The 22,846-nt window shown below is 45.2% G+C and overlaps 1 protein-coding gene across 1 annotated transcript in view; it reads left to right on the top strand.

The window, feature by feature from the left end:
• LOC138626165 (insulin receptor substrate 1-B) overlaps positions 1 to 22,846 on the top strand; it is a 40,952-nt gene that overhangs the window by 14,933 nt on the left and 3,173 nt on the right. The gene's annotated exons all lie outside the window — the stretch shown is intronic.

The following is a 22,846-nucleotide window of genomic DNA, read 5'->3' on the forward strand; positions in this document are numbered from 1 at the left end:
CGCCTGTAATCAAACTTTACCTGGCGCCAGATTAAAATGTTTTGATTTGTATGAGTGTCCATATAACCCACAATATGAGCTATCGACCAGCTGCTATGACAATTCATAATCTGATTTCCTTGTCTGGGGGTTCGGTCTACGCACTCTCTTCACCTGATGTGATTATGTCAGGTGTTAAAGGCCAGACGGCCCATTTGAATATCAATGAATATCAATATCCTGGAAACGAGTATTGATGCTTGGGAGGCTTTTTGAATCTTGTGTAAGCGTTCTCGGTGCTACGGAGCCACCTCAGCTCAGCGCTTCCTTTTCGGTGTTTCACTACAGATCCACGAGACGTTTGTTGTATGTGACAAGCGTCGGACTCCTTCTGCTCCGGTTGAGCCGTTAGTTTTTTTTCATAGAGGAGGGCTGTCACGAACATCTCATAGCAGTGTTGCTACATGTCGCAAAAGGAACCATCCAGACGTGCCACTGAAGCGTTCCTCTCCAAGTTCAATACATTTGAACCCTGATCCAGTTTTCCGTTGACCTGTCAACTTAAAAAAATAAACTTTTTATGAATCAGATTTTATGTTACTATGAGTTTCCAGAACCCCTAAAATTTTATAAAGGAAAATATGAAAGCAGTCACATGGCAGGTTTGTAGATTTGGCTGTAAAAGTATTGTTTTCTATGATTTGTGCTCGAGTTGATCCAAACTGAAAGCTCTGGGTTTTTAGCCTGTTATAGAGTTTAAAAAAACTGTTTTATGAAAATAATTTTTCCTGTATTGGCATGCGCTTAATAAGACTGTGTACGGCTCCTAAGACGCCGTTTCATTTGATATATCTACAGTTGTGCTGTAACTGCAGCGCTGTCAATCTTTTTTTTTTTAATTTTTTTTTTTTGGTTGTGGAGTGAGGTCAGTCAGGTCAGATGATGGATTTTCATTGTATTTACATTTTTTCCTACTGTGTGCAGTCATTTTCTAGCTGTGGGGGGACCACCACAGCTAAACAATGCCTCAAGTAACTCACTGTGAGACGTTCCCTCATAGAAAAACATTCTCTTTGAACCACTGTCTGCACTAAATTGGCCTGTAAGAAATAGACGCCTGCAGTTTAAGCAGATAGAGCAGCATTTAAATGGAGATGTGGATTTATATGCATCAGTAAAACACTCAGTAGTCTTGCTTAACCCTTCCACAGTGGGGCTCTTGTGATGAATGCATCCTGCCAGGCCTTGTTGTTTATGTAGCCCCGCTAGCTTCCACATGATTTAGGTTGTGTTGGACTTAAACCTCTCGGGTTTTTGTGGTAAAAATTACATAGCTCGACTCCCACAGTTGGATTTAATGAAGAATTTAAGGCATTAGCGAGAAGTCATCATGGGATCTTGCGGTCTGGTGCAGCACGGCGGAGCTCGGCGTTCGGTTTTTCACAGATCCCTCAACTGGAAATGGACAAGCGGCCCCCCTCCATCCATACGTCTCCGTGTTGGTTTTATTGGGAAAACGGAGGCCGACACGGTGGAAGCGGTGGGCGTTTTGGGTGTATTCAAAATAGTAACGCTAGCAGGCGGCCACAGTGGGACCATATGGGCTCTGGCTGCTGAGGACGTCAGCGGGGCAGCGTGGGGGAGAATGTTACACATTGGCTGTGAATGTTGAGATGGGGCCAGTGTTTCACTCACACAGCTCTCAAATGCCTCTGTACAGTGTTCCCCCCTCCTTTCATCCCTCCAATTCGGCCTCCCCCTCTTTCCTCCTCCAATAAATGATCCTTTTGTTCAAGTGTTTTTGCCGCGCTGGGCTGGCGGGCCTCAGCAGGGCCGAGACTCAAGACTACCGGACTCTCCTGAAACTTTTTTTTTTTTTTTTTTTTTTTGCTTTTGCCCTCTATAATTTACGGCTTTTCTGTCTTTTTTGATCTTTTTTTTTTTTCTTCTTATTTTCCTCTTCATTGCTGTCTTTGTTCTTCTATCGGACCACTTGTCCTTATTCGTCACAGTGTGTCCTCGTCCGACATCTAGGCTGATAGATTTTTGAAATTCTTTCCCTCCCTTCTGTTCACTATTGTTCCACTTTTTTTTTTTTTTTTCATGAAAACCCTCTCTTGTCTTTTATGCCTTTCGTCCTCCTCCCCTTTCACACTGTGCTTTCAGCCCGTCCTCTAAACGCTTGCAGAGACGCTCGAAAACAGATTTTTGTCTCCAGCTGAGACGACATGTCTTTACAGTTAGAGTAAGATGGTACACAACAACCAATCTCTCTGCAGTTGAGAAACGATTAATTATCTTGTCCGTGTGGTTCCTGTGTGGTTTTTTTTTAAAGATCTGCTGTAATTACAGAGATTTTTTATTTTTTTCCCCCTTCAACAGGCAACAGCTTGTATAGGAAAAGACTGTGTATGTCTCAGGGGTGCGTTCTTTTGGCACCGTGGGCCAAAGGCTAAAATTGAACATCAGTAGTGGGACGTGTGCCAGAAACAATCCTATTGGACGGCGGTTATGTAATATGTAGTGAGTAAAAATAACCTCACATGATTTCAATAATGAGGAAAGGCAGGGCCGGCTGTTTCGCTCCAAATCTTGAAAAATCTAATAAAAAAAATTGTCGCTGCTGCTTTGTCTGAGCAGCAAGTTCAGCCAAAGTGTTTGAGACGGCGGCTGTGATATCTATATTTTACGCAGCTGTGTGTGTGTGTGTGTGTGTGTGTGTGTGTGTGTGTGTGTGTGTGTGTGTGTGTGTGTGTGTGTGTGTGTGTGTGTGTGTGTGTGTGTTTTCCCACCTAATGGAGGAGTGTTGTGGCTCTCAGCAGAACAGATTGAAACTTTAGCTTATGATACAGAGAGGATTTTTTTTTTTTTTCAGGACAAACTGTTAATTTAAATTAAATCAGCCACCACTCCCACAACTTCCTCCAGGGAAACCATGTGAGAGAGTTTTATTATCTGCGCTTCCAGCTGTCCCTCACCAGCCAATTATTTTATTTCTCTACCATCTGGAGGGGGGATCTTTATTCCAGTCTCAAAATAACTTGTAGCCCTCATAATTCCTTCCCAGGGAAAAATCACTTCCCCCATAAGGATGAAGTTTCTTGCAGGAAGAGCCTGCAAACAAATATAGTGTCGAATTTAGCCTGAATAACCCAGTAAATCAGTCAGGAATACAAAGACTGAGCTTTACCTGCTATAGATATTCTTCTCATATTCAAATCAAATTCAACATGAACATTGTTGTTGACAGATGATCCGGGTGAAGCGGTTTACATTTGTTTACTGTTGCCTAATTGGGCCAAACTCATGCATAACTGACCAATTGGATCAGTTTCCACAGGAGGTGTGTGAACACCACCTTGGTCTCAGTATTTTCAAATATTCACTGGATCTTTTTTTTTTTTTTCTCCAGTTTTCAGTCACTTTTCAAATTGTTACACTGATACATTTTTTTATGGATTTTTTTTTTTTGCTTGCCATTTGTGAAGTTGTGAGGAATTTATTGGACTTTAGTCTGTTGTCTTTAACCCTTCATAAGTAATGATAACTGTAAAAATGTATGAATTGTAAATGATCCTAAACAGAAATGGAGTTTAATTTAAGACTAAAAGTACTGAGATGGCAACCGAAACAAGTCAAAAGCAGCATAGATGTGAATTTTAGTTGGAGTAGCATGTCCATAGTTGTATTGGTGACTTTGCTGCGTCTCTCAGGCCAGCTGGCAGCTGGTTGGTTTGTTTTCTTTTCCTTAAAGTTGCCATGAATAAGCAAACGTGCTTAAAGCCCTTTTTTTTCTTCTTCTTCCTTCGGTTATAGTTTCTTTCAGTTGTGATAAAACTGTATTCACCAAAGTAACTGCTAAGACCAGCCACACGGTCACATTGTTTTGTATAAACTGCTTTTGCTTGGACGTTTGGCTTGATGATTTTACTCTTAACCTTTTTTCTTACATGAATAATTTGTGGGTTTGTTTATCGCCCTTATGTCGCTGTTGCGTCTAATTGCCTCTTTTCTGTGTTTGACCTTCACTGTGCTGAATGTGTGGAGTTCGGCTGGAAAGTTTTTCTGTGCTCATCTAAGACACGATTTGTTTATTTAATCAGAGCTACTTTTTTAGCCAATTAGTGGTTTGGTATGCAACTCAGCAACATGTGATGTCATATACTCTGAATTTTTTAAATGAGACTGAATCAAAACATTACACCAGCTGATTTAATGCTTTTAAAAACGTATCCAACACTATTTATTATTCAGAGCCGTGCCTTGTTATGTCTTAAAAGTTGTCTGGAGGGAATCTGGGTTGTTTTCCCTATTGTCCTGTCTGACTTTACTTTTAGGATGTGGTTGCATGTTTAGATCACAGCAACTTAACATGCCGTGTCTTTATAACCAATAAATTACAGTCGAAACTATGTAAAAATGTTAAAATAAACCTAAATTATAGTATAAATTAATCATTCAATCAGGCGTTAACCACTTTACAGCAGCTGAAGACGGTTCTGCAACAAACAACACGTACTTTCAGCCCTCCACACGAAACCCAGTTTTTCTGTGTCCGACGGGCTTGTCACGCTGGCTGTGTAATCCAAGCCAACACTAGGTTAGACTGACAGCACTAGTAGCATTTTGTAAAGCACAACCACGTGGACAGGGCATGACCCCGAAGAGGGTGAGGCTCAGGGCACAGCGTGTATACATATGTATATATATATATATATATATGTGTGTGTGTGTGTGCATGGGACTTGTTTATCTGTTGTGATTTTTGCTTAATGCTGGAGGCACATCGAGCTCCTCCTCGGCTCACATTCATGCAGAGTGTAAATGCACACAGATGTGGAGCCCAAACAGCAGGAACGAACATGTGGAGGCTGAATCCAGCGCCGATATGCGACTTTACGACTCCTGCATCTCTTTGCCAGTTAATCAAACCGCTACTAAGAATTCGAATGCCGTTTGGTTATTTTCAGCAGCCTCGTTTTCTATTAAATTAGCATTTATTCATTTAGTCTGACCCCTTTTGAAATCAAAGACGCCCAAGCTAAAAGACCAAAAGCAAGCATTTAGTCACAGCAATTTCCTAATGCCGGATTTTAACGACTAATTAGCCTCCCAGATTTCCCCCCTTTTGGTATTCGACTGTTGTATAATGGACCGTATGGATATGAACAAACAGTAGGAGGTGGGAGCTGCACCCGTACATTTCATGATTACATAATCCATATTAAGATGGAAATGAGCTTGAGTTATTCCGCACCGCACTCGACGCTCCTTCATTAGCCAAATTAGGCTAATTAGACTGATTAGGCTAATTAGGTACACCCATCCACGGCGGGAAGATGCCGAAAACAGCAGCACGAGGACATCGGAGAGACCTGAACCCGCTTCCTCTCCCGTCTGAGTAAACAAAAGCCATGTTTCTGTGTTTATTTAATATTATTCCTGACTTCTGTGTTTAGATTTCTCCGGATAATATCACAAACCTTCCCGAGGACCTTTTTTTATTTTTGAAGTCCGGTTTGGTTTTGTTTGGGTGGTCCGTTCAGGGAGTCGCCGAACTCACACCGCACGTAGCAACAACTCACTCTGTTTGGGTTTTGGTGAAGGTTGTGTATGTGTGAAGGCTGAGCCGTGTTATTTTTTTTTGTCCTCCACTGACTTCAAACCGAGCTACGAGGTCATCCGTGCGCGCCGCCACGGCAACAGTAGCAGCAGCAGCAGCAGCATCGTCTCATTACAGCCCCTTCGCCTCCTGTCCAATTAAGCGAAATCCGAAGGGCTGGAGGAGTAATCCGGGTTGATTACGAACACACACAGCTTTGCGACGGCTGACCGGGCTGTCACACACACCGCTGCTCACTACTGCGGAGTTCAGCGCGACGCCGCGAAGGCCGGCGACGGTCAGCGGTCGGGAGGCCAACGGTACAGAGCGGCCGTCGTGAAGCGAACGCGCCGTCGTGAAGCCGCTTCGTCGCCGCATCCGGAGGCGTCGCGGAGATCCGCCGCGGAGTCGTGCTGTGGGGAAAGAACGTGCTGAATGTACAACGGGGAGTGACGGGCTGAACGACGGGTGCGGTTTCAGGTGCTGGAGGGTCACAATATAACGTTCGTGGGCGTTGGTCACAAAACAAAGTACAACTTCTCTTATTTGGACTCTTCATTATGTCCTCAGGTCCAAAGAACACCTCTTTTTTTTTTCATAACTGCATTCACGAAGCGGCTCGGCTTCGTATTTTCAGCTTTTCCCGGCGCGTGTGCAAGTCGGCATGTTTTGCAGTGTGTGTGTCGTCTGCGTGGTGAAACTGCCTGGACGTGCATGTCAACGAGCGGAGTAGATTTCAATTCTTTGCTCTCATTGCATTCATATTTCCTTTAACTGTGATATTCTGCTGCATGTAGGATATCGAGACCTTTTTTTTCTGCGTTCTCAGAGTTGTTTTTTTTTAATGCACGTGAGAACTGTGTTTATATTAGCTGCACTTTGGGAGATCAGCTTCTTTAAGCTGAATAAGCCTTTGAGTCTGCAGGCTCATGTTGTAAACATGCAGCTACTTGTCGTTGCTGAACTTCGCTTCTGTAAACCAAACATCTTTCTGTTTGAATCAGACTCTTCGCAGCACTGTAAACTTAACTCAAATAGATCTGTGACTTTTCAGGCTTTATCAGACACCAAAACATTATGCAGTGATTTCTCTGCGACAGGATATTTCCAGCTCTGGAAAGTTATCATGTTCGGAGTTATTTTTACTGTGACATCACGTATCGTTATTTGAACTGTCGATATGAAGCCTCAAGTGTCAGCTTGTTATTTTTTGAGTTATATTTGGATCAGCTGAGGAGGAGGGATGGGGGGTGACAAACAGACCCCACACAACCCCCCACACACACACTAAACATAGCTCTTTTTGAGGCCTAATATCTGATTAATTACACAATTATCTTCAGAAGGAGTGAATTCAACTTATAACACCACAATGACTAATGGGGAAAAAAAATGAGACTTTTGTATTTTATGAGAAGCTGAATGGCACTCTATTGGAGCCAGAGGCTTTTTGTCGTCAGCCCCTAGTGGTCTCCAGTGGTATTGCACGTTAAGGGACTTCCTCTTTTCAGACCCCCTGTACATCGCCCATTTCTACACACGGCCTTTGATCACTTGTCACAATTGGCAGGTGAACTTTTGAGGCAACAAAGTAAGACGTGTGGCCTAAACGTGATTTGCCATCAGGCGTTCATTCGTGGGATAACACCACCTCAGTCTTTAATAGAAAATCAATCAAAAGGAGAAGGAGCAGCTTAACGTGTTACATTAATTACAATAAATTAAACGTAGTTTCTGACTTGTGTGTGTGTGTGTGTGTGTGTGTGTGTGTGTGTGTGTGTGTGTGTGTGTGTGTGTGTGTGTGTGTGTGTGTGTGTGTTTTCTCAGATGGTGCCTGAGGTCCTCTGTGTCACCGGCTAATCTTCCATTGAGTGCAGTGTGAGGGAGAGGAGGAAATGGGAGGATTTGGTTCTGCAGGATGAATGGAGACTAAATCTCTCGTGTGTGTGTGTGTGTGTGTGTGTGTGTGTGTGTGTGTGTGTGTGTGTGTGTGTGTGTGTGTGTGTGTGTGTGTGTGTGTGTGTGTGTGTGTGTCTCTGTCTGTGTCTGCTCACTTGTTGAACCGTCACACACCCTTCTCTTCACTAAACCGAATTTCCCCACTGATGAGTCAAACCGCCGAGTAAACACTGTCCTCTGTCTTCGGATGGAAGTTTTTAATTTTTTTTTCTCCCGGTTCTCAGATCGCGTCCGTGCCTGCGTGGTGTTTACCGTCACTTCTACATATTTGCTTTCATGCTGTTGCTATACGCTGACTCATTTTGACAGACATCAAAAAGGTCTTTCCGTGAAGCGGCTGAAAAAGTGACGATTAATCGGGCAAAGGGAGGATGTGAGGTAAATTTACAAAGTGCGGGTGACTTATAATTAGGAATTACATCTTATTTATTTGGCTGGTTGTGTAAGATGACAAAAACAGACATTATACTTAAAAAAACAACAAAAAAAACCTGTTTGATTGAGGTCTGTGTTTGTTGCCGTGGCGATTACCGGTGAAGTAAATTCACCCGCTCCTTGCTCATCTCTCTTTTCTTTCCTTTTTTTTTTTTTTCCACCCTCCTGCCTGCCAACACATTATCAACCGCCTGCTTTTGTTTTCAGTACCTCCTCTTCTCAAGACCTTGACCAGGCTACACAGCACTTTTTAAAGCGCACACACACACACACACACACCCACACACACCCACCCACACACACACACCCACCCACACCGACCTGGTGTGATCTTGCTGATAGAGACGAAAAAAGTGTCTTTTGTTATAAGCGTGTGACTTTGACTGCGTATTCACGAGATCAGAGCGACAGCAGCGGACCTGAGTGTTTTCATTCTTGAGCTTATCACATGAAGTTGAAGAGCGACAGATCAGCTGATAGCACAAGTATGTGTGTGTGTGTGTGTGTGTGTGTGTGTGTGTGTGTGTGTGTGTGTGTGTGTGTGTGTGTGTGTGTGTGTGTGTGTGTGTGTGTGTGTGTGTGTGTGTGTGAATAATTCCAGTAATTCCACACGCCCTGTAGGGGGTCATATCTCGTTTCCGGGTCCTGACCCGCTGCGCTTCACGGGTATCGCTTACATGCTCACGTATCCACAAACGCGTAACTGCCTTATCAATTAATTCAGACTCTCTCACTGGCTGTTAAACACAGATGTGTGATGTCACAGATCAGATCCTGTGTGAATACATGTTGATTCGGTGAGCGTTTAGTGTTGAGTTCAGGAAGTCATCAGGCCGACGCTGAAGATAGATTATTATTCTTAGAGTCCAACCAATAGTGTATTTGTTGATGATTTTTGAAGAATATTATCAGTATTTGAAGCTTGAAAAAGAAAAGATGGAACAAGGAAATGTCTCAATTGCAAACCTTTTCTCCTTTTACTTTTATTATTTACTGCAGCTGAAACTTACAAACTCTGTACTGTTGCATGTGGTATGTCTACAATTGTGACATTCTGCTTCATGATAAAAAAATAAAAAAAGGGCCTTGAACTTTGATCCTCATATTCATTGCGATCCGTGGAAAGACTTATGAAATAAACGGGAAAAAGGATGTGATTTGGAACGAGTACGCTTCCTTTAAAGGCCTCTTCTTCTTCTTCTGCTTCTTCTTTGTCTTCTTCTTTCTTCCTCCTCCTCCTCCTCCTCCTCCTCCTCCTCCTCCTCCTCCGCTGCACAGAGGATTGTGGGTCAGAACAGCCAGAGTAACATGCTGGCCTGCATACTATGAAAATAAAATTTGGGTTTTTACAGAATATTTCACAAAGAAATGTGCATAATGGGACATTATATAGCTATTAAACCAAATAAAATGCAACTAAATATAGTTTATGAAATGTTAATTAGAAGTTAAGTGGTAAAGGAAAACGAGCAGCCGCCTCATTCAAAGACGACACAATAACAACAAAAAGGTGATTTTTTTTATTTATTTTTTATTTTTTTTAAAAGGCTGCAAAATCCAACGTCAGTTTTCTCCTGAATCACGACGACTGTAAGAAAATACGTCCGTTTCCTTGTTGTATCTGCATCAAGAGCACCGAGCACACTGTTATCCAACAGCACCTTGAATAATGGAGCGTCGGCCCCTTCGGTGCTCTGAATATTGTAGGACTGAAAGCGACTCGTTTGAGACTTGGATTCGTAGCAAAGGTTTGAGGATTGAGGAAGAGCTGCTTTTAGAAATTCCCCGTCAAATTCCTGACCAATCAGATAAAAGGTGAATTAAAACAGATCACGGAAAGATTGACTGGAGCAGGAATATGCTCTCAGATATTCTTCACTCTCCTCTGGCTTTATAAAACTGGAGAAATGTGTTGTTTTTAATAATTGATAGAAGAGCAGCTCCTTATCAGAAATGACTCCCTTTGTTCCGCCTCGTATCGGCCCGGCTGAGGGTTAAACTACTTGCTCAAAGGCTCCTTGACGGGATCTCTATCGCTGCCCTTTCGTTTTTCTGTGTGTGTGTGTGTGTGTGTGTTCCTGGTGACCATCCCGGCCAAGCGAATGGTAATTAGGTAGTAAAACCTCGACTAATGGCTCAGTACTCTGGTCATGTTTTGACTGACTAGTGCCTTATTCACATTCGTTTGGCACACACAACAACACAGAGGCAGGGGAGTGAATTATATTGGCAGCTTGGTCAGTCAAAGAGGCGCCGCTGGACAGACAAGTGTGTGTGTGTGTGTGTGTGTGTGTGTGTGTGTGTGTGTGTGTGTGTGTGTGTGTGTGTGTGTGTGTGTGTGTGTGTGTGCGTGTGTGTGTGTGTTTTTGTGTGTCTACACCACTGAACTGGATTTGACAGATGAGTGTTTGATTGCCACACCTTACTCTCACTACAAGGCTCTTTAGTTACATGAAAGAGGTTTGTTTGGTTTACACACATGCATGGAAACATACCCATAAATCACACACACACACACACACACACACACACACACACACACACACACACACACACACACACACACACACACACACACACACACACACACACACACACACACACACACACACACACACACACTTGAACGTCTCAGTTCTGTTGCCCTCTTAATGAAAAAAGCTCAAAACAGATCATCTGAGCCAATCACCTTTCAGGAAGTAGAGATCAGCCAAAAGCTTCTCGACTAATAGCCAAGGTAACCTTCACTGACCTGGCAGTGGTCTACACACACACACACACACACACACACACACACACACACACACACACACACACACACACATACACACACACACATACACACACACACATACACACACACACACACACACACACATACACACACACCAGCTCTCTCTTTTGTCAATACTGCTGTTTTGAACAAAGCCCCTCTGCCCTCCTCCTTCTCCCCTCCTCCTCCTCCTCCTCCTCCTCCTCGTCTCTCCAGACCTCTTTCTTCTTCCTCCTCTTCCTGTCTTTTCTCCTCTTCCCACCAGACTTTTTGTCTGCTCTCTTCTTCTTTTATTTCCACTCCAGACCTTTTTATTATTATTTTTTTACTTTTCTCACAGTCACGTAGCGCAGAGCTTTGGTTTCGTCTGTGTTTGAACGAGCGAACCGAAGCCGAGGCCGTCCGTCGGAGACGGTTCGCGCGACGTGATTTGATTTACTCAGATCAGAGGAAGGATTTCAGATCACAGCTCAGCGTTAATAAATCGCTGCGGAGCGGTTTGTTTTTTCTAGCAGGTGCCTTCGAGTTAACGTGTTGGCTGACAAAGAATATAATCACCGACATTGTGAACACCGCGGTGCGTTACAGAGGAATACCAAACTGTAGTAATAAGCTTTTAAAGTATAACCTTTTACAGTTCACCTGAAGGGGAGTTTCACGAAGGGCTGCACGGTCAATCGTTTTAAAAACACCCATCTCGATTCAGATTTCCAGCGAGTCGGCGCGAAGCTGCCGCATTTCAGATCAGAAAGGAGAGCGTTTCTTTTCCGTCCAAAGTCGAGGTGGATTCAGTTTCTTCTGCAGCAGGTAAACGAGTCCGATGAACTTTTATTTTGAAAGGGACAGGAAAAAAAAAGTGTATGACCGCGATTCAAAGCGAGAAAAAATATCCGGGTTTCTCGTCGCATCCGTGTTTCGTCGCCACCAGTTTTCCATCCCGGAGATGTTCCTCATTTGAACAGAAATACCAAACATTCACCGCAGCATGTTTTCCTCCAGTTTGTTCAAGTATCAGTTGAATATTTTAGACGAAACAAAACAACGTGAAAAAATTCCCATAATGCTCTGGGAACTTGCTGAAGGCAGTTTTCACTACTTTCTGCCCTCTAAATGATTGATTAGTCACTCTTTGAGTTTATTCGGGTTAAACTTCCCTCGCTGTGCTCCGCATCCTCTGTGTGTGTGTGTGTGTGTGTGTGTGTGTGTGTGTGTGTGTGTGTGTGTGTGTGTGTGTGTGTGTGTGTGTGTGTGTGTGTGTGTGTGTGTGTGTGTGTGTGTTTCCAACTGTATATGTACATGTGTGTTTGCCTGGCAGCGTGCCAGCCCTGCTGTATGAGCGTGATCCCGGCTACAGAGCACCGATTGTGCGCTGTGGTATGGGATGTATGCCGGGCTCGGGGAGCGTCGGGCGCTGCCTAAAAGAACAGGGCAGCCACCCACCAACCCGCTGGGGTTACTGAGTGCACAGGAGGAGGAGGAGGGAGGTGGAGGAGGAGGAGGCAGTGCTTTCCCTCCTTTCACACACACTCATTCTTATTTGTCGGCCTCCCTCCTCACACACTCTCCCAGGAAAGCTTCCCTTTATGCTTTATTTGACTTGTTTTTTGGGGGTTTTTTTTGCGTTCCTCTCGCTCGGAGTTTGTTCCCCGGCTTCTTTTACTTTCTCCTCCTGCCATCTAAATCCCCTCCTTCCCCCCCACCACCCCCCACCTCTCCACCCTTCACACACACACATATCCCTCCTCCATCACAGGTGATTGTCCTGATGTCAACAACGCCGCCGTGTTTCTCCCCATGTCTCCACCATGATCTGTGTGTGTGTGTGTGTGTGTGTGTGTGTGTGTGTGTGTGTGTGTGTGTGTGTGTGTGTGTGTGTGTGTGTGTGTGTGTGTGTGTGTGTGTGTGTGTGTGTGTGTGTCAGCTGCTCCTTCTCTAACTGGGTTTGTCTGTAAAGAGCTTAGCCCCAGTGGGCGTCGGAGAACGCTAAGCTGATTACCGTCTACTAACGAGCCACTTCTCACATGGACACCACGTACGTGTGTGTGTGTGTGTGTGTGTGTGTGTGTGTGTGTGTGTGTCATGCTATAATACTGTTTATTTCACTTGGTGTGTTTGTGGTTCCAGTGCATGTGTGTGTGTTGGATCACGCGGGGGGGTCAGGGAATAAGAGGAGGTCAAAGTTTGTGTCGGGGGCAGCCGAAGGGCATGCAGGTGAGAATCCGGTTGAGACTCGTGCACAAGAGGTCAAGTTATTCCCAGAGGAGCTGACGTTGTTGTTTTTTTAATCTAATTACCCTACAATCCAGTGCACCTGCCCCACAATACATATAAAGTTTCAAATATCAACTTTAGAGAAACAACTCCCGAGATATATTTTCATCTTTTTTTTTTTTCTATTCTGTTAACCTGTTTTCAACTGTCACAGGTGTATTTCTTCCAAAATAAATTTTAATGAAGATGCTGAAGCTGCTGCTGTTTTTTTTTTTTTTTTGGGGGGGGGGGGGGGGGGGGGGGTTAACTGATCACTTTTGCTCCCGGGTGTTTTCAGTTACTCCTGTTTGATTTGTAGTTTTCGTCCAATCGATCGTGGAGCTTGAAACGCTTCTTTGCAAAGTAGAAGCTGAGTTTGGGAAACTGGGCGTATCCAAATTAGAACCAGAGAAGTGAGCCGTCTTCGCCGCTTCGTATGGACTGCTCAACAATGATTGCCTGAAGGGGAACTATAGACGCAACACACACACACACACACACACACACACACACACACACACACACACACACACACACACACACACACACACACACACACACACACACACACACAGCCTACACGTCAGTTACCTAATCCTAACACATCGACTGGGGTCATCGTACTCTGCTGCTTTGCTCAAAGTGTCCACAAGGAGTCGAGAATCTGATTTCGTCTCCGAGGAACAACCACCTCAACGAACGTTTTCCAATCTGGTCACGTGGACAACGAGTTCTGGATTTACCCGCTCTGTGTGTGTGTGTGTGTGTGTGTGTGTGTGTGTGTGTGTGTGTGTGTGTGTGTGTGTTCATTTACATATGATATTGTCTATTAGGTAACTGACAGAAGGGACAAACAGTACCTCGACCCGCATTATGTGACTCATCAGATCGAATGAAGGAGCAGAGATGTTTGCTCATTGCTGCCATTACTGGCTCGGGAACGGTCGTTAACCTTTAGAGTGCCGCCTCACCTCAGCGTCACCTCGGCCTTTGGCGCCGACACCGTCACCGGGCCTCAGCGGTACAACTAACGGCTTCCTGTGTTGTTGTTTTTTTATCTTAAATTGCCCAAATTACTGCTGGGAACATGACGTGCGTGTGTGTGTGTGTGTGTGTGTGTGTGTGTGTGTGTGTGTGTGTGTGTGTGTGTGTGTGTGTGTGTGTGTGTGTGTGTGTGTGTGTGTGTGTGTGTGTGTGTGTGTGAGAGAGAGAGACTGTGTGTTGTAGAGGCAGACGGGCACATCGGTTTTCTGACTGCAGTTCACTTGACATTTATAGTCAGCTTCAGCCCATTCAGTCAATACCTGAGTAATAAATGTACATAACCGTGATTAATGAGGCCTGGAGCATTTTTCAATATCGGTACTGATACTTTGACTTCGATACTTCTTCTTAAAATTGATTTGAGAAAATTCCCTCTGCATTAATTAAAGGTTTAAGTTAAATATATTGATATAAAAGTTAGAATATGAGAATTTAAAGCTTTTCTGCATCATATAGGATTATTAATTATCTTGGACTATACTGATTGGACAATAAATCTTTTTTTAATTTTTTTTTACTGTTTTCTCAAATTTGATTATTTGAATAATTAGGATTAGGATCATTAGGATTTTGTCGTCTGTAGTTATTTGATTTCATTAGATGTAGCTAGAAAGCTTGAACTAAAACTCTTAGTCTTAGTGGATTGTGCTCATTCATTTCACACGTTTCACAGATATTTCTGTGGTTGTATGTACCAAAAACCTTCTCACTGTCGCTTTAATATCTCTGAAGCGTCTCTCTGGCGTCCCACCAACAACAGGCTGTTTTTTTTGTCGGTTTCTTTAAGGCATCAATGGCCCTCTCTTCTGATTGGTTGACTTTTTTCCAAGTGTGACATTCCCAGGCTTTCCGCCGTATAAAGGTTTGGACAGTGGGCCGTGCTGGCGGACATTTGACATGAGCTCAACGTTTGTGACATCACAAACTGTTGCTGCATGCAGATTGTGTGCATGACTAAATAAGAAATGGAAATCTGAATTTAAACAACATGGGACCTTTAAAGTCTGAGCGTTGCTCCCAATAGAGACCAGTGAGTGGCGTTTTGGTATGCAGAGAAATCCGAAGCCTGCCAGGCCTGCTGTGACATGTCACGGTCGCTAAACTGTGATTGGATGACTTCATCGGACCGTTGAGAAGTAAATTAAAAGTAACCGTGTACGAGCTTTTTTTTCCTTTCTCCATAAATGTTGAAAGCTTAGAGATACTGGACATGAACACAGTATGTGACCAGAATTACGGCCCATAAATAACGCGTATCTATGGAGACGACAGGCTGCTAAACAAACAGAGGTGGAGGGACGCGAAGGATGTCTGCTGGCAGCCGCGATTTACACTGAAACAGTAGCAGGTGAACCTTTGATGGTTGACGGAGACGTGCGAGGCCGGTGAGTTACGGAGCGTATATGAAGCATATTCAGCCGTTTCCCACCGGTTGTATGACCGAACTCGAATCCCGTCGTCGGACAGCTTGCCGGTTTTGGCAATAAAAACCGAATTTTTTTCGTTAGAATTCAGCAGCGACGCCGAACTTTACTCATAATGTTGGCGAGGATCGGTTGTCCTGCCACTCAAGCGGCGTGTGCCCATGTGCCTTTTAGTGTTCGCCAAACTTCAACGACGTGGAAACCACGCCGGTCCCATCTCAAATGGTCAGTCGGGGAGGTTTATATTTGTGAGCGTCCACACGGAAGCTCACATTTCACCACACGTGCAAATGTGTGTGTGTGTGTGTGTGTGTGTGTGTGTGTGTGTGTGTGTGTGTGTGTGTGTGTGTGTGTGTGTGTGTGTGTGTGTGCGTGTGTGTGTGTGTGTGTGTGTGCTGCATCTTAAATATTTTTCTATTTATGCTTCAGGAAAACTCAATGTTCTTTTTATGTTGGCCAAGCTGACACCATCCCACACACACACACACACACACACACACACACACACACACACACACACACACACACACACACACACACACACACGCTCACCTTTCAACGGCCGTTAACACAATGTTCTCCTCCACCGTCGGCGTCACAGCACGCAGCCGGAGCATTAAAAGCCTTTCGAATCGGCGCTGGAGAGGAAATGAAATGCGCCTCACTCTCCTGTTTACTCATTAGTCGTACCTGGTGGAGAACAAACAAGTACAAACAAGGTGCACGTGGAGGAGATGGATGGTCGGGGAGTGTACGCTCACTCTGTGTTTTGCGCGTTTGTGCTTCCTGCTGAATTTAATTTGCCATTAATGAAATTGTTTGTATTCATGTCCGGTGGTCGTCCGGGCGAGCCGAGCGACACGTGACGGGGGAGTCGCTGCTCTGCACGTGTGCCACGTTGCCTGATTGTGTTTTTTTTGGGGGGGGTGTGGTGCGCTTGTGTCTCCTCGCTTGTGAGGTGGCGATGCTCTCGGCCGTGAGCTGATGATGCTGATGCTGATGCTGATGATGATGATGGTGATCATCATGGAGTCTGAATATGAATCATCAGCTCCTGTCCAAAACAACACCTGGACGCGGAGAGCCGAGTGCGTCACAACGCGGCTCATTTACAGGACACGTGGGGCGTTCAGGTCCTCGGAGATCTCACTTCATACATGTGTAAGAGGATTACGGGGAAAAATGTCGTCTCGCTGTGGGACTGTGGCTCATACACGGCGGAGATTACCTCTTTTGTTCCACTGTCTTTTTTAGACGGATAAATTCAGGCACTCGGAGTCGGACAGTAAATGCAGTGACCTATGCAGCATATAGGGCGAGATTTTATGGTGTGTGTGTGTGTGTGTGTGTGTGTGTGTGTGTGTGTGTGTGTGTGTGTGTGTGTGTGTGTGTGTGTGTGTGTGTGTGTGTTTCTAGGTTTGAGGCTGTAGTAATGTGCTCGTACAGCCACGAGCCAAACCGGCCACCACAGCGGCCTCGCTGCCCAGCTACACACACACACACACACACACACACACACACACACACACACGCACTTAATCACCGCATTTCCCAACGACTCGCGGTCCACTGACTCATACATTACGCACACGACCAGCGCGTCTTGTTATTGTGTCATCCGACACTTGCGTCGCCATTTCAGTCACTTTAACTGCCGCTCTGCTTCCTGACGCCGTTTCCTCGTTTCCTCGTCTCCAGTCGTCTCCGTTCATCTCCGACCGTCCGCACATGGCAAACTCCTCAAAGCGGTTTCATCCTTCTTCTTTTTTTTCTTTTTTTTTTTTTTTACAGCGGATCACATTCACTCTACGTCGCAGCACAACCACGCTGCTGTACGTTGTTTGTTTGACCTCCGTTGCTCTTTATTTTTTCCCCTGTCTTGGCTCCTTAGACCTGCACGAGGCTCGTGTGGGGACTTCAGGTCTAATTTGAGGGTTCGGCAGTGCACGAGCCCTGTCATTGTCTCTGCAGTGTTCAAACATGGCATAAAATGACTCCTACACAAAACCGCTGAGGACGTAATCAGACTCCAGCGGCATTAGAGTTGCATGAATTGATTTGGGAGGCTACCTCAGGGCAGCAGAACTCCCAAACAGGCGAACAAACACGCTGCGGAGACATATTATCACCTTCAAGATATTTTTGGGGGCGAATCTGTTTGCAAACAGTTACTTATTGACAAACCCAGCAAACATGGAGCAACGTTACTATTGATTGGGAGTTGTGTTTCTGCCCGGCCGGTGGATAAAAGCGTCCTCCTTTTAGCTCCGTTTTAATCTCCAGTCGTGTATTAGAGAAACATCAAAGCAGGAAGTATTAAATGTTGAGGACAGAGGAGGGATAAAGTGGCGCGACGAAGCTTAAACCAAAATGGAGATGAAGAGTAGAAGGAGAGGATTCTTTTCTTCTTCTTCTTTTTTTTTTTTCTCCCGTGGAGACGAGGAGAAGGCGAGAACCGTCTGTAATGGAGCCTCCAGAAGGTTCGTGGATAAATATTTGCTGTGCATGTTGGCCAAGTCTGAAGTCTACTTGCAGTCTCTCACACACACATGCAGACACTCATCATGCGTGCATACCTCCACAATTCCTTTCAGTGTGTGCACATATATCTACAGTCTCGGTGCCGGTCGTCGTCCCCCCCCCCCCCCACCACCACCACCCCCTCCTCCCCTCCCCTCCCCGAAAACACAGAGCTGGCACCTGCCTTTAATAAAGCAACATGTAGGAACTTGAAACCAGCCGGAGATGTCGGCGTACGAAGTCTCTATTAATAATTACACAATTCATCATCAGACTGGAGCAGAGGGCCGGGTCGCTGTCACGTGAACACAACGAGGGGCGATGTGAAACTCGGATTGGCATCGGCCTCCGAACACACACGGGACAAGATTTCCAAATGCAGTCCAGATCCCTCACAGCCCCCCTCCCACCCATCCCATCCCACCCCCTCCCCAACAACACACACACACACACACACACACACACACACACACACACACACACACACACACACACCCCTCCGCCATTTTAATGATCCGAAGGTTTCTGACGAAACACTCGCAGACGGTGGAACAGCACGGCAGTCGGTTCGGTATAGCAGGTAAGTGAGGAAGGTAATTTATTATTTAGAGTCCGATCCCAGCAGAAGAAGGAAGCTTTCAGTGTGTCCCGTGAAAAAAGAATCCTCCTCTTCATCACGAGATGAAGACGTGCACCTGAGCCATTTTAAGAATCAAGGAAGATCTCGCTGTGACGGCACGTTATTGAAGTAACAGCCACGACGTTGTTATTAAGACTCGTCACAAAGACAGGAAGTAACGGAGGCGGGAGATGAAATATCAACATCCAGTTTAACGCAAAACTTTATTGTTGAAAAAAAAAACACAGCAACACATAGAAATAGATGAATTTCTTAATGACCCCAAATGTATTTTTCTGCATTATGTTCTGTAAAAAAAAAATATATATATTTCATATTGGCCAAAATATCTCGATATCTGTGATGCGCAAATACCGTTGTACCAAACGACAAATCGGCCGAGCTCGAATCTTTTGTAAAAACCAAAACAACGAGCTGAAAGAAGCTAAAACGCTCAGTAGTGAACGGATGATGGGTTCATCGCTGCTCACGACCTCTTTCACGGGACACATTTGATTTATTATCAAGTGCAGCGTTAAGGTTTGTGCGTCCGGCGCCGATATCGACTCGACTGCTGTCAGATAGGCTCCTCGATTTTGCTTTCCACTGCCGAAAGTACCCCACTGACGAGGCGCCGTTGCCATAGCGACAACGGATGAAACTATGAAACGCCTCCTCAGTTGACCGCGGCGCGGTTTTTGCGATTTGCCTTTAAATGGAGTACTTCAGTGGGCTGAAAACTAATTTTGTAGTCGCTCGGTTAGTTCACGATTGTGGGTTTTGTGCGCCGGACGTCTGGTGTCACAAACGCAGCGACTTGTGACGACTCTCTCTCTCTGACCAATCAGTGGCCGGTGTGACGCATATTGAAATCGCGGGTTACGCGGTTCGACCATATTTAAAACCTTACTCGGCGTTAATCGGGATTTGTACGTATGCGCAGGTGACGGGTTTAAATCGGTGCACGGCATTTTAAAAACGCATGAATTTTCCTTCTGGCTGAATTTTGCTTCTCGGGTCCCGACAGTGAAGCAAGAAAGTGAACAAATGTCTCAACAGCCGCGCAGCTGCCTTTTCTTAAAAGGTGGCGCAACAGCTTCTTGCGTTTCATGTCGTCCACGTCAGGAGAGACGGAGAGACGGAGAGACGGAGCTTTTCCACCGGAGTTCCTGGAAAAGCCTTTACCCAGAAGCAAGGACCCCCACCTGCTGATACCATCAGTCCATGTATCACTTCACTCAAGACGTCGCCGCCGCCGCACGCGCGTGTGTGTGTGTGTGTGTGTGTGTGTGTGTGTGTGTGTGTGTGTGTGTGTGTGTGTGTGTGTGAGAGAGAGAGAGAGAGAGAGAGACCCAGAATGAATGAGATTACATTCCCCAAAACCCCTTCAGTCCCGTTGGCTGCGTCTCTGTGTGCGTCTCTGTATGGGACAGGACGTCCCATGTCACATTTCAGTCCAGTAGTTTCAGTTACACAACGATGTCCGTCCTTTTAAACGCTATATTTATAACCACTGAAGGAAGTTTCTGCTCAAAACAGGCTTCAGTTTACGCAGCGATGTGTAATGAAGCGAGCGTATATCTCCTCTTCCCCTCGAGGTTTGTTGCCATTTTTGACCTACAGGGAAAAACTTTTGGCATCTTGGACACTTTTATTGGCACTTAAAAACCTATTGCCTTCTTATCTTTAGTGCTACGGTCAAAGGTTTTAAGATATAAGTTGGACAGGTGCTGACTCGGTCGTTTTGTTGTTCCTATGAAAACATAATAAAAGTTTTACTCGACACGGTTTCTATTTTTAGCTTACCTACATACGCGAGTGTAGAATTAACGCCGCCGCCAACGCCTCCGAAGTTGTACACAAAAAAAAAAAAAAGACTTTAAAGGGACCACACGCAACTTTAATCATGACAGTGCAGAAGATTTGTGGCGTCACCACAGTATCTGACCACGTGTGAAATATTGTCACAATCCGTCTGTTTCTCAGTCACGGATGAATAATGGACAACAACAACAAAAAAAAAGTGTTTGTGCGGAAACAATTTTATGTTGCAGTGAAATGTGTCATAATTAGCGTATGAATTATTGAGTTATGGCCACAAACGGGTTTTGGGGACGTCACACTAACATTCGACCTTTGACCTCCAAAATACAACGGGTACACCTCGAGTCCAAGTAAATGTTTGTGCCAAATTTGAGGAAATTCCCCCTTGCCCCTCTGGGGATGTAGCATCCATGAGAATATGTCGACGGGAGGTCACAGTGGCCATGCCCTTTGACCTGTGACCCCCCCCCTCCCTCCCCCACAGCCTTTGTGGAGGCATAAAAAAGTGGTTGTTCTTGTTATTGATTAACTTGCTGAGTAAACTAACGCTAAAATATCACATCGCAATTCCCCCACAGCTCCGGACGACGTCTCCAGATGTTTAATGTAGTCTGGATAAAAGTCGAAAACCAGAATCTTTACTCGATTAATTAAATCGCGAACTGAATTGCGCCGTAAGTTCGGGAACATTTTCGCACATGCCTGCACACAATTCTCCAGAAGCAACTCCTTTAAATTACCGGGGAAAAAAAAACGTGTTGACAGTCCGGCTCGCGAAAGCCGACACGTTTCGGTAACGAACCCGGTCGTCCAGATTCTGTTCGGGGAGGATCTAAAAATACCGGTGGATGTGCTTCTCCCACCAGTGTGCTTTTCCCCCGACTCTGCAGTGCTGCTGTCTGTCTCTTCCTGTCGCCACACATTCCAGCGCCTCTGTGTGCCGTAACACACCCACTCGGGCTTTCCCCCCCCCTCTGTGTTGCTGCATAATGAAAACTATCTGCATGCAAACCTGTCTTTTTTTTCTTCAATTGTGCAAAAATGTCAAAAGAAATCTGCCACAAATACAGAGAACGCAACATTTTTACCTTTTCAATATTCCACGTATGACATTTTTCTTTCTTAACATCTCGTCTGTGTGTGTTTTACACGCGTGTGTGCGAGAGAATCCCGAGTTCACGCATGTTGCTTTGCATGCGAGCCTCGCGACGGTGCGCCCCTGAACACACCACGGCAGCGACGCACTCACACCTGGTGAGATGGCTTGTTGCATAACTGCTGGAGCTGCTGCGAGCGTGATTGACAGTGGCAGAGTTAAAGAAGAAAGGTGGGTGGGGTGGTGGTGGGGGGGGGGGGTGGAGGAGATGTAACAAGCGCACAAACACACTGCTTGGCTTTTCATGGCCACGCGGTCTTCTCAGTGTACGGAAATTTACAGCCGGATATAAAAAGGTTCACTGTTCTCGTAATGTTGAAAAGCTTCTCCCGAGTATTGAAGTGTCCCGTCGTTCGGTGGGAACCTTTCATTTTCCTCTGAAAGCCGACCGTCCCGAAGCGGTCGTGTTTACGTCGGTCGGGCGACGGTGGCGTTACCGCGACGCCTTCCTGAGGATTTTCTGCGGATGCGTTTGACCTCTCTGGTGATCGATGGTCCTCTTGTGTGTTTATTCTAAATAAATTGCTCGTGGTGGTTCTGCGAACATGAAAGGCTTCCTGTGTCCCAGAAAAAAAAAAAAAAAAAAAATCCCCCAGAAAGACCTGCCTGTGCTCCCGGGCCTTCTTACCACAGCGAGCGTAGAAAATGAGCAAGTTTCCATTAGAGGGAGGGAAATGTACATTCGTATGTAAGTTCATTTATTTTCTTTTACTTAGTTATTCTAAGATAGTTAAGCTGTTAACTATGTTGGGTTTGAGTTCTATATTGGACATAATTTCCAGGTAATTTATTAAATCTTTGACTAAAACTAAAAGTTTGTGACTCTCCTTTTTGCAGGGAATAGGTGACTGTGGACATTTGTGAGGTGATCAGTTTTTACAGCCAGGGAAGAGTGCATCGCTTTTAAAAAAAAATTCACGCAGGTATTGAGGGAGGCTTCATAAGAACTGATTTCCCCAAATCTCCTTTCCGTTCTCTTTGGCGCCCCCTGCGGCGATAAGCCGTAATTGCCGCTGCAATTCCCAACTATGGAAAGGCCAGATAAACCTGGCAGTTAAAACCTAAGTACAGGGTTTGGTTGCCGTGGAGATGTTACACCCAAAAATCAAATCATCTCGTCGCCAATCTTTGGATCTGAGCTGAACCTAAAAATGCTTAAAAATGGGAACAGTGTGTGAAACACTTTGAGCGGGGTTCGTGACGCTCTTCACCGCCACCTTTTTTGGAGGACTTATGCGACGTGTTTGATCGCCAGATTTTG

The sequence above is a fragment of the Brachyistius frenatus genome, unplaced genomic scaffold (genome assembly GCF_029030835.1).
Source record: "Brachyistius frenatus isolate BFR_SWC_R1_liver_20210118 unplaced genomic scaffold, ASM2903083v1 Contig_70, whole genome shotgun sequence".
In the NCBI taxonomy this organism is placed as follows: domain Eukaryota; kingdom Metazoa; phylum Chordata; class Actinopteri; family Embiotocidae; genus Brachyistius; species Brachyistius frenatus.